At 35.0% G+C, this 9,877-nt stretch overlaps 1 long non-coding RNA gene across 1 annotated transcript in view; it reads right to left on the bottom strand.

Moving 5' to 3' along the window:
- Window positions 1–447: 447 nt before the first annotated feature.
- LOC108515188 (uncharacterized) overlaps window positions 448–9,877 on the bottom strand; it is a 23,556-nt gene continuing 14,126 nt past the window's right edge. Inside the window, exon 3 of the long non-coding RNA XR_001881455.1 lies at window positions 448–531. This is a non-coding gene — a long non-coding RNA (uncharacterized LOC108515188). The remainder of the gene's footprint in view (window positions 532–9,877) is intronic.

Below are 9,877 nucleotides of genomic sequence, written 5' to 3'. Positions count from 1 at the left end.
TCTAGAGAGTGTCTGTGTGCAGGTGTGTGTGTGTGTGTGTGTGTGTGCATGTACACACAAGTGCGTATTTGTGTCAGAAAAGCTTCTTATGTGTTTTGAAATGGTAGGAAACAATAAACAGGTCTCTATAAGACAAATCATATAAAGTAACGGAAACCTGGAAGAATGCATCCAAATTCAGCTGCAAGAATGAATTAGAGAAATTAGTTAGAGAAAATGGTTGGCAATTACAGTGCAAGGTTGTATTTGACCAACCTTTGAGACAAATTGCCTCTATCCTTAGGAATAAGAGGGCCATGGCAAATAGAAAATACTTCATTCCAAGGCTGAAATATAGATGTGTTGTCAGAAAAAAAACATATTTATTCAGCAAAGTTATTTGCATATATTACGGAAACTACCTCTGAAATGCAGAAAATATTGTTACCTTTACTGATAGTCATTTGGGCCCCATTTGACTGCTGATTCAACTCAAATTCAACCCTTTCTTCCCAGTCATCTTCATCTAGATATCGTCACTGGGACACCATGCTTGGAGGTGCAGCAGCAAAAGAGAAAATATGAAATCCAGACAGGAGGAAGAAAAAGACAGAAAGATCTTTGATCACTCTCCAGATTTTTGAACCTGGCACCAGGCTTGCACTGCCTATTTTTAGACTTCTTGTGATGTAGATCATAAAAACCCTGTTGTCCAAGGGTGCAGCGCCAAAGGCCTCTAAACCAGGGAGGTTCTGATTAATAACTGGTTTTAGATAAAAATGTAGAAAACCATCACATGCACTCTGGGTTCTGTGAGACTTTGCTGGGTTCTATGAGATTTTGCTGGGTTCTATGAGACTCTGCTGTACTCTAGTGCCAGAGCACTTTTTTTTTTTTTTTTTTTTTTTGAGGTAAAAATGTACTTTCATCTCGGTAAGGGAATTCAGCAACCACGCAGAATGGAAAAGGTGGGTCAGATGGTTGCCTTTCATAAAGCAGTAGCACCTCTAAGGCTTCCAAATGTTTGCTTTATAAACTACCCTCAGCCTGTCACTTACAATTTCCATTTTCATTATAAATCAGCAGCAAAATGTGCCGACTGTCTGTGTTGCAGTAAAACACAGCTGTTTCCATTTGCTCTCCTATCAGTTTCATTCTCACATCATTCTGCATTGGAATTGAATTGAATCATTCATCCCCAGTACAAGAAATGTTCAGCAGTTTAGTAGCAGGCAAATCTTACTCTTTAATTTCACTTTTTTTTGGGTTTCCCAATAGCTTAGAATGGGGACTTCAGTTTTCCACTTTGGCATTTGTAATATGGAATGTGTTAGTCTTTGGTACAAATAAAACAAACATCTGACTGCATCTTACTCTTACATGAAATTAAAAGAAGTTTTGCTAAACCCTGCGTTTCAAAATGTAGTAAGGTTCTTCAATTCCAGGTAACTGCATAAAGGAGTATCAGTTTCTAAGACAGGAAAAAATGTGGTTTGTATGTATATTGTAAGAGGTAGGGAATAAAAGATTAAATGTGAATTATGGTTATGTTACTTCCAAAGAAAGCTTGCAATTTCTAGCCTGTAGCCTAACACAGAGCATTTTTTTAGATGAATAAACTCTCCCTCCCAACGTGGCTCACTACATTATTTTGGGTATTATTTAATAACCATTTTGTTCATAGTGTTGCAGATTTTTCAGATATTGACAACATACTATCTCAGATTTTTAAAATATATTCAAGTAGACATTATCAACACCTACTTATATATAATGAAAGTGTGAATTAAAAAGATTATTAATATTAGCTCAACATCGTATAATCCAGTGTCTGGAACATCAAAAATGCTTTTTTGAATGAATGAAGATATCAATTAATAAGTTTTGCAGCTGGAATTCTAATTCATGCCAGTGCTGCTTTTCCAGAGTACAGTTCCTTACCTGTGTTTGCATCACTAGTTTTTGGAGTTAGGCTCTGCTCGATACAAAGCTAGTTATGTTGGGTGAACTCTCATCTATGTCCTGTGCTATTTCCTTGCCTGTGATTTCTTCTCATGCCAGCATTCTCAAGTAAGTTCCCATCCACAGGCATGGGGCCTGTCGCTTATTGTTCATGGATACCCTCAGGCTGAAGTCCAGTGGCAGTGCATCCTCCACCTCCTGGGTTCAAGAGAGCATATCTGGCTAATTTTTATATTCTTAGTAGAGAAAGGGTTTCACCATGTTGGCCAGGTTGGTCTTGAACTCCTGACCTCAAGTGATCTGCCCGCCTCGGCCTCCCAAAGTGCTGGGATTACAGGTGTGAGCCACCACACCAGACCCTATTCATGGATGCTTTTAATTTTACACTTGCCATGAGGATACTAAGGGATATAGTAGTCTCTCAAAGGTTGGCAGATAGTTAGGGGTTAAGGATATGTGGCATGAGCCAGGCATCAAGTCCACTCCCAGAGACTTAAAATCATGTGAGAGCTCTGGGCACAATCAGCTTCCCCTGGTTTACAGCTGAATAGATGGCTGGAGAGGGCTTTGATTTTACTGCTTCTTGCAGTTAGTGCTTTATACAGAAAACTTGATCATTCTATCTCAGCCCCAAATCTTCTTTCTCAGCGATCTTTTCTTCCGTTCTCTCCACTTGTTTGCTTCTCACCCACATTGTTCCTCGTTATGAAGACTGATTGCACTTCCCTCATTTTTTGTCAAAATGATACTTAAAAACACATCAACAAGAGGCCAGTTGCTCATCAAAACCAGGGTAAAATAATAATCAACAGAAAATTCAGAAACTCTTTTGAGAATAAAAGCACAAAGCGTTCCTTAACTTGGAAAGAAGAACAATATTTTGGTCTTTCTCAGAAAAAATCAAAATTTTACTTTTCTACCAATAACTGGGCCTCTAATATAGCAAATTAAAATAAAAGATATTTTTTTAATTTAACATTTTATTTCACTCTCCAGGATTATAAAAAATAGACTTTGTTAAAGAGCAGTTTTAAGATCACTGAAAAATTTAACAGAAAATTCAGGGTTCCCGTATATCCTCTGGCCCCACACATACATAGCCTCCTTCGTTATCAACATCCTGCACTAGACTGGTATATTCATTACAACTGATAGACCTACATTGAGACATCGTTATCACTCAAAGTCCATTGTTCATATTAAGGGTCTCTCTTGGTGCTTTACATTAAATGGATTCTGACAGTTGCATAAAAACAGGTATCCACCTGTGAATCATACAGAATAGTCTCACTGCCCCTGTATTCCTCTAATTCTTCCTTCCCTCCCTTTCTTCTGGCTACTGGCAACCACTGATCTTTTTACTGTCTTCACAGTTTTGCCCTTTCTAAAAATATTATATGGTTGGAATCATATAGTATGTGGCCTTTTCAAATTGGCTTCTTTCACCTAGGAGAGTATGTTTACATTTCAGCCATGTGTTTTTATGACTTGAATCCTCATTTCTTTTTATCACTGAATAGACTCCAGTGCCTGGATGTTTCTCAGTTTATTTATCCATTCACCTACTGGAGGGCATCTTGGTTGCTTCCAAGTTTTGGCAATCATGATTAAATCTGCTATTAACATTCGTGTGCAGGTTTTTGTGTGGACACGAAAGCCTTTGTTTTTCAAGTCCTTTTCGGTAAATACCAAGGAACACAATTGCTGTATAGTATGCTAAAGTATGTTTACTTTTGTAATAAACTGCCAAACTGTCTTTCAAAGCGGCTGTACCATTTTACATTGCTTCTAACAATGAAAGAGATTTCCGTTGCTCCACATGCTTACCATCATTTGGTGTTATTAGTAGTCTTCATTCATTTTGTGCTGCTGAAACAAAATACCTGAGACTGGGTAATGTATAAAGAACAGAAAATTATTGTCTTCATAGTCTTGGAGCTGGAAAGCCCAAACTCAAGGTGCTGGCAGGTTCATTTGTCTAGTGAGAGTTTCTCTCAGAAAGGATGGCTTTTTTGCTACATCCTGGGAAGAAGAAGAATGCTGTTTCCTCATATTGTGATAGGCAGATGGGCAAGCTAACTGTGTGCTTCATAAAGTCTCTTTTAAAAGTTTCTTAATCTCATTTACAAGAAAGAATCCTTCATGGCCTAATTACTTCTTAAAGGCCCTACCTCTTAATACTATCATATTGGCAACACCTGAATTTTGAAGGGGGCACATTTAAACCGTAGCATCAGTATTTGGAATTTTGGCCCTGTTAATAGGTGTACTGGGTATCAATGTTGTTTTAATTTGCAATTATCTAATGATGTATCATCTGGGGGATCTTTCCATATGCTTATTTTTCCATGTGTATATCTTTTTTGGTGAGGTTTTCATTCAGATATTTTAACCATTTATTTTCTTATTGTTGGGTTTTAAGAATTCTTTGTATATTTTGGGTAACCGTTCTTCATCAGATATGTCTTTTGCAAATATCTTTTCCAAGTCAGTTGCTTATCTTATTCTCTTGACAGTGTCTTTTGCAGAGCAGAGATTTTTTATTTTAATGGAGTCAAGCTTAGCAATTATTTATTTCATGAATCAGGGTGTTGTCCCAAAAAAATTCATCGTCATACTTACAGTCATCTATATTTTCCCCTGTTATCTTCTAGTAGTTTTATAGTTTTGTGTTTTACATCTTGATGTATTATCCATATTGAGATGGTTTTATAAAGGGTGTAAGTTCTGTATCTGTAGATGTCCAATTGTTGTAGTGCCATTGGTTGAGGACTGTCTCTCCTCTAGTGTATTACATTTGCTCCTTCATCACAGATCAGTTGACTATGTAGGTCTGTTTCTGGACCCTATTCTACTTTATTTCACTGATCTTTTTCCAGGAATTTTTATGCTTATCTTATGCAATGCTAACAGTAAATGGATAAGATAGCTATTATTACATTTATTTTGTAGATGAGAAAATTTAGGTCTTTAGGGGAAAATTACTTTGCCCAGTACCTGACCAAACTATGTTCAAATTCATCTCTGTATTGCTCCAAAACTTTTGCTCATTCTATTAAACCAAATTCAACACTTATACAGAGGAATTGGAGTGGAGTACACAATAAATTGATGATTAGAATGAATTCAACATTATTTTATCCCACATGCAATGGCTCCTTTCCCTTTTATTATATCATTCTTTATTCCACTCACATATTTTCAATCTTTATCTGTGTCTGGATCAACGAAAAATCAGGTTAAGAATTTTAATGGCTATCATAACTGTCTGAATTATAAAAGTGGCAACATCTGAAATTGCTCCATATTTAAAGCAAACATGGTATGAATAACTTGAAATATTTACACATGGGCACATTTTTCCACTCATTTCCTGAGCATAGGACCAAATAAGATACTAATTCTATTAAGACGTCTCAGCTGGGCACTGTGGCTCATATCTGTAATGCCAGCACTTTGGGAGGCCAAGGCAGGTGGATCACGAAGTCAGGAGTTCAAGACCAGCCTGGCCAGTATGGTGAAACCCTGTCTCTAATAAAATACAAAAATTAACCGGGCATGTTGTGTGCACCTGTAATCACAGCTACTCAGGGGGTGAGGCAGAGGAACTGCTTGAACCCGGGAGACGGAGGTTGAAGTGAGCCAAGATAGCACCACTGCACTCCAGCCTGGGCAACAGAGTGAGATTCTGTCTTAAAAAAAAAAAAAAAAAAAAAAAAAAAAAAGTCCCAAAAAGAACAATACCAATTATTTGCTTTTATAAAGCTCTTTATAATTCATAATATCTATGGGAGGAAAAAAAGTTAATTAAATGTGGCCCAGTTTGCAAAAAAGTGACTCACATGTGCTTTTGCTGGCTGGCCATATTTCAACAGTGCTCAGTGTACACACCACTCACTGGGGATACTGCTTGACAGATAATCTGTCACTGGAGAAAAAAGATAATCATGTTATTAAAAAGTATCCTACGAGAAATCAGAAAACTCTTGTAAGTAATGCAGATTTATCTGAAATAAAGATGTACAAAAGAACTCATTAATATTTTTTGAGAGTAAATGTTCTTTATTCCCTTATCCTAAATTTGTACCGCAACAGAAGTTTAAGAACTTATGTTATTGATTTGGAATAGTATTTTCTCAATGTAAAGGAGCATTTTGAACAGGAACAAAAATGGTGTCAATGGTTAAAGAAATGTCAAATTGGCAAGCCAGCTTGATTATTCAATACATATTATGTGAAACTATCAGCTATAGGATTTCAGGGATTTATAACATTTCAATAATCATAAATAACATTTTTGTTTTCTACTTCCAGCAGATATTGAAAACTTAGCTTTTTTTCTATGTTATTTACTGGCCTATTTCAGCATATTCAGCAACATTGGAAGTAGATTAGGACTCGATACATAAGTAAAGCTGACTGTTGACTATTCAACTTGAAAGGACTGTTAATGAATCGTACTGAAGTACTTTACTTCTTCAAATTTAGTCTGCGTAAAATGTGAATTTGTTTGAAAAGTGATTATAAATTGTGTACTAGAATTTTGAAAGTGATTCCAAGGTGTTTCCCACAATTAATTCCCCTCTCTGAACTAAATTGACACTTTTCCCTTATTCTCGTTTTGAACATATACATTTGGACTTTAAAACATTCTTAATGAACCTCTTAAGAACAATTAGCCATTCTTTTTTTTAAATGCTTATTTCTTTTCTTTTCATCTCACTTTCTTCTTGTCAAATTAAAGAGGAAAATTCTCAATTAATTTCATCTGTCAAAATACAGTCAGTTTTCTCCATTAAAATATCCTAATTAAGCATAATAATAACAACAATTTTGGGGGTATTTTGTTTTACGAATGTTGCTAAGCCCCTTTATATGAATTACTTCCTCCTTTGCTTGGTTCTACAATTTTCTAAGTCATCTTTTCAAGAATATATTTAAGAGAGTGGCTATATAAGGAAATAATATTGACCAAATATTTTATAAGAATTCAACCTAATTAAATGCATGCTTGACTTTTTTAAAAAATACATTTATTTTAAATAGTCTTAAATAAATACAGGTAAAAATTCCATAAGGTTGATAATACAGAGAATAATTGTGGGTAAATAATAAACTTCCAATAGGATATAATTCAGGCAACATGGAGCTAGCTTGGACTAGCTAATGCAGATAGCAATAACTGGCTGGAATCTGAATAATATTTTTATATAATGTGCATAGCAGTATTTTAAGGATGATGAGGCTACTAGACATCTAAAATAAAAAGACAAAGCTGATTTTATTGTTCACTATAATAACAGAGAGCTGTGCTGGTCAGTCATAGTCTCTGTGAGCAGAACAGAGCAGACTACTGATTTTATATAGGGATTCAGGGAAAAATGGAGTTCAGGGATTGGTAGATATTCCTTCTAGAAGTTTCAGTAGATGACATCATTTGTAGAATTGCAGTCACTAGGATGAGACTGTTGTTGCCTGGTTGGTATTCAGAGGTACACTTCTTAGAGCTATTGTGTTCACTGTTGACTGGCTGACTTTTTCAGAAGCAAGAGATTCACTCAGTTCCACTGGATGGAAATGTGTTTATTTAACAGAGTGGTCACTGATCTATTGAATGGGCTGTATTAGTCAGGCTCAAACAGAGAAGCAGAATATGTGTGGACATATATGCAAATCCAATGTCATATATAGTAGGTGGTCAGAAAGGAAGCATCATGCGTGGGCTGGAATTTCCTGAGTATAGACTAAGTTATTGTCATAGGTGAGTTTCTTTCTCTCTTCCCAGGGAAGTCGTAGCCTTCTTCCAGGGGGTTCCAACTGAGTAAGTAATGCCCACCCAGGATAATCTCTCCTAATTAATGACCATTTGTTATGGATTTTTGTTACATTATCTCTTCACAACAACAACCTGTATTAGTGTATAATCAGATAAGGAAAAAAAGGAATATGCATAATACAAAATGGTTATTTTTCCCTTCCTTCCTCCAACTTTTGTAAGACAATAACTCTTGTAGTTTACCTACCAAATAATATATGAGCAAGGATATTCCAAAGAAGAAAGTTTAGTCTACCCAAGGTGAAAACACAAAATCATTACACATTTTCTATGGGCACAGAACAATCAATCTTTTTGTATGCTTGCAGGAATTTTTGAACTGATCTTTTCCACTCTTTCCTCCTTTCTCTAATTTTCTTTTTCTCTTTATTCTCATAGCTTTTGTCATCCTTCATGTACTACATCAGGGAATGTATGTGCCAGAGCAGAATATTAGAGCAAAATACTTTTTTTTTTTCTTTTGGCCCAAAAGCAAAGGCCCTTGAAGAACCAAAAGCATTACAGCAGACATAAATAACTTTGAAGAATTTATCATGAGGACTATTGAGCCTTTATTATTCCCAATTTCTGTCTTTTAATTTGAAAACAAATATTTTGTGGAGAATAGGCATAGATGGAAATATGGTCTAAATGGAAGTGATGAGTACATAAACAAAGGTGATTGTAGTATAGAAAAGAGGTAGAGCACTGGAGAGCTGGCATAACCCCATATAAAGTTTATAGGATTCAAGATGAGAGGGAAGTTTTATATCCAATTTAGGATAATGTTGTACAGATGAATTGAGACATCTGGGATGGGAAAAATCACTATATCATATATCTTATTAGGTAAGTTGCTTAGATTAAAAGACATTTTCTATGCCCAGTCGAAAGAGAGTAGATATTTCCTATGCTTCTGAATAGCACAGAAACAGCAGATAACATTTCTGAGCCTCAAGGAACGTTTAGAGTACGGCCTGTGTGAATTTAGGACTGAGGGTCAGATGAGTTAAAGTCACCTTGTTGAAAGCTTGAGTGGGTCTTTGGCTTGATAAATACATCCAACCTCCACTCCCAAGTAAAGTTAAAAGGAATTAAAAACTCAGACATAATCTGATGGAAAATGTGGGAATCACTTTCAAAATAATACCAAATTTGTGTCATCCTGCTAGAGAAGTGACTTAAAAGAGAAATTAGAAGTTATAGCAATAAAATTGTATTTATTAAAATTCAAATACATAAAATTTTCATATACTTAACAATTATCAAATTCTAAATTGTAATACTACTTACCATCCTAATGTTTTAAATAATTTATATATAAATTATAAAAATGATTTTCATATATTGCTTATATATGTAAATTACATCAATGATTCATATATACATAGCTTATATATAAATGGCATTAAAAATTGATATATTCCTATAATAATATAAATTATATATTACTGAATGGTGACTTTGGACCTGTTCTTTCACTTTTTTGATATAATATAGTTGGTTGTGTCTGTGAATGCTACCTGAAATAAGATCCCTCCTTTTTTTTTTTTTTTAAGAATTTCACTCTCGTGAAGCATAAAAAGAATATAAGAATATAAGACTTTAAATCCTTCCACATTCTGCTGGTCAAATAATATGTACTATTGTATGTAATAATACCTAAGTCATTCTTCCACTCTGAACTCAATCCAATTCTATTATTTGATTTTGGAAATGGATTTTGAACATGGACCTGTTTGTCTAATCTGATTATTATTTTCCTATTCTTTTCTATTTAAATGCTGAGTGGCAGAGCTATATTTGGAAAGGCAATGATTTCATTACACCAATAGAGGGAACTGCCTTTCCAACAAAAGAGCAAAAGCCAAGTTGGCTAAGCAAGAATATTTCCCATCACACTGAAGAAGCCACAAGAGAAATGCCGAGACAAAATGTCACCTCAAACACAGTGACAACAGGATTACAGAAATCTAATTAGCCATTTCATTAACTGAATCTTGTCTGTGGAGATGGCAAACAATGGGGACTCAGAAACATCCATTCATTAGAAATATATGAAACTGTCAAGAAGATTATTCCATAATTTGTTCCTTGTTTTTTTTTTTTTTTTTTTTTTTT

This window comes from Rhinopithecus bieti, unplaced genomic scaffold (genome assembly GCF_001698545.2).
Source record: "Rhinopithecus bieti isolate Rb0 unplaced genomic scaffold, ASM169854v2 scaffold_32518, whole genome shotgun sequence".
NCBI classification, from domain to species: Eukaryota; Metazoa; Chordata; class Mammalia; order Primates; family Cercopithecidae; genus Rhinopithecus; species Rhinopithecus bieti.
Note: the sequence above shows the minus strand (reverse complement) of the source record. Positions and strands in the feature narration are given on the sequence as shown.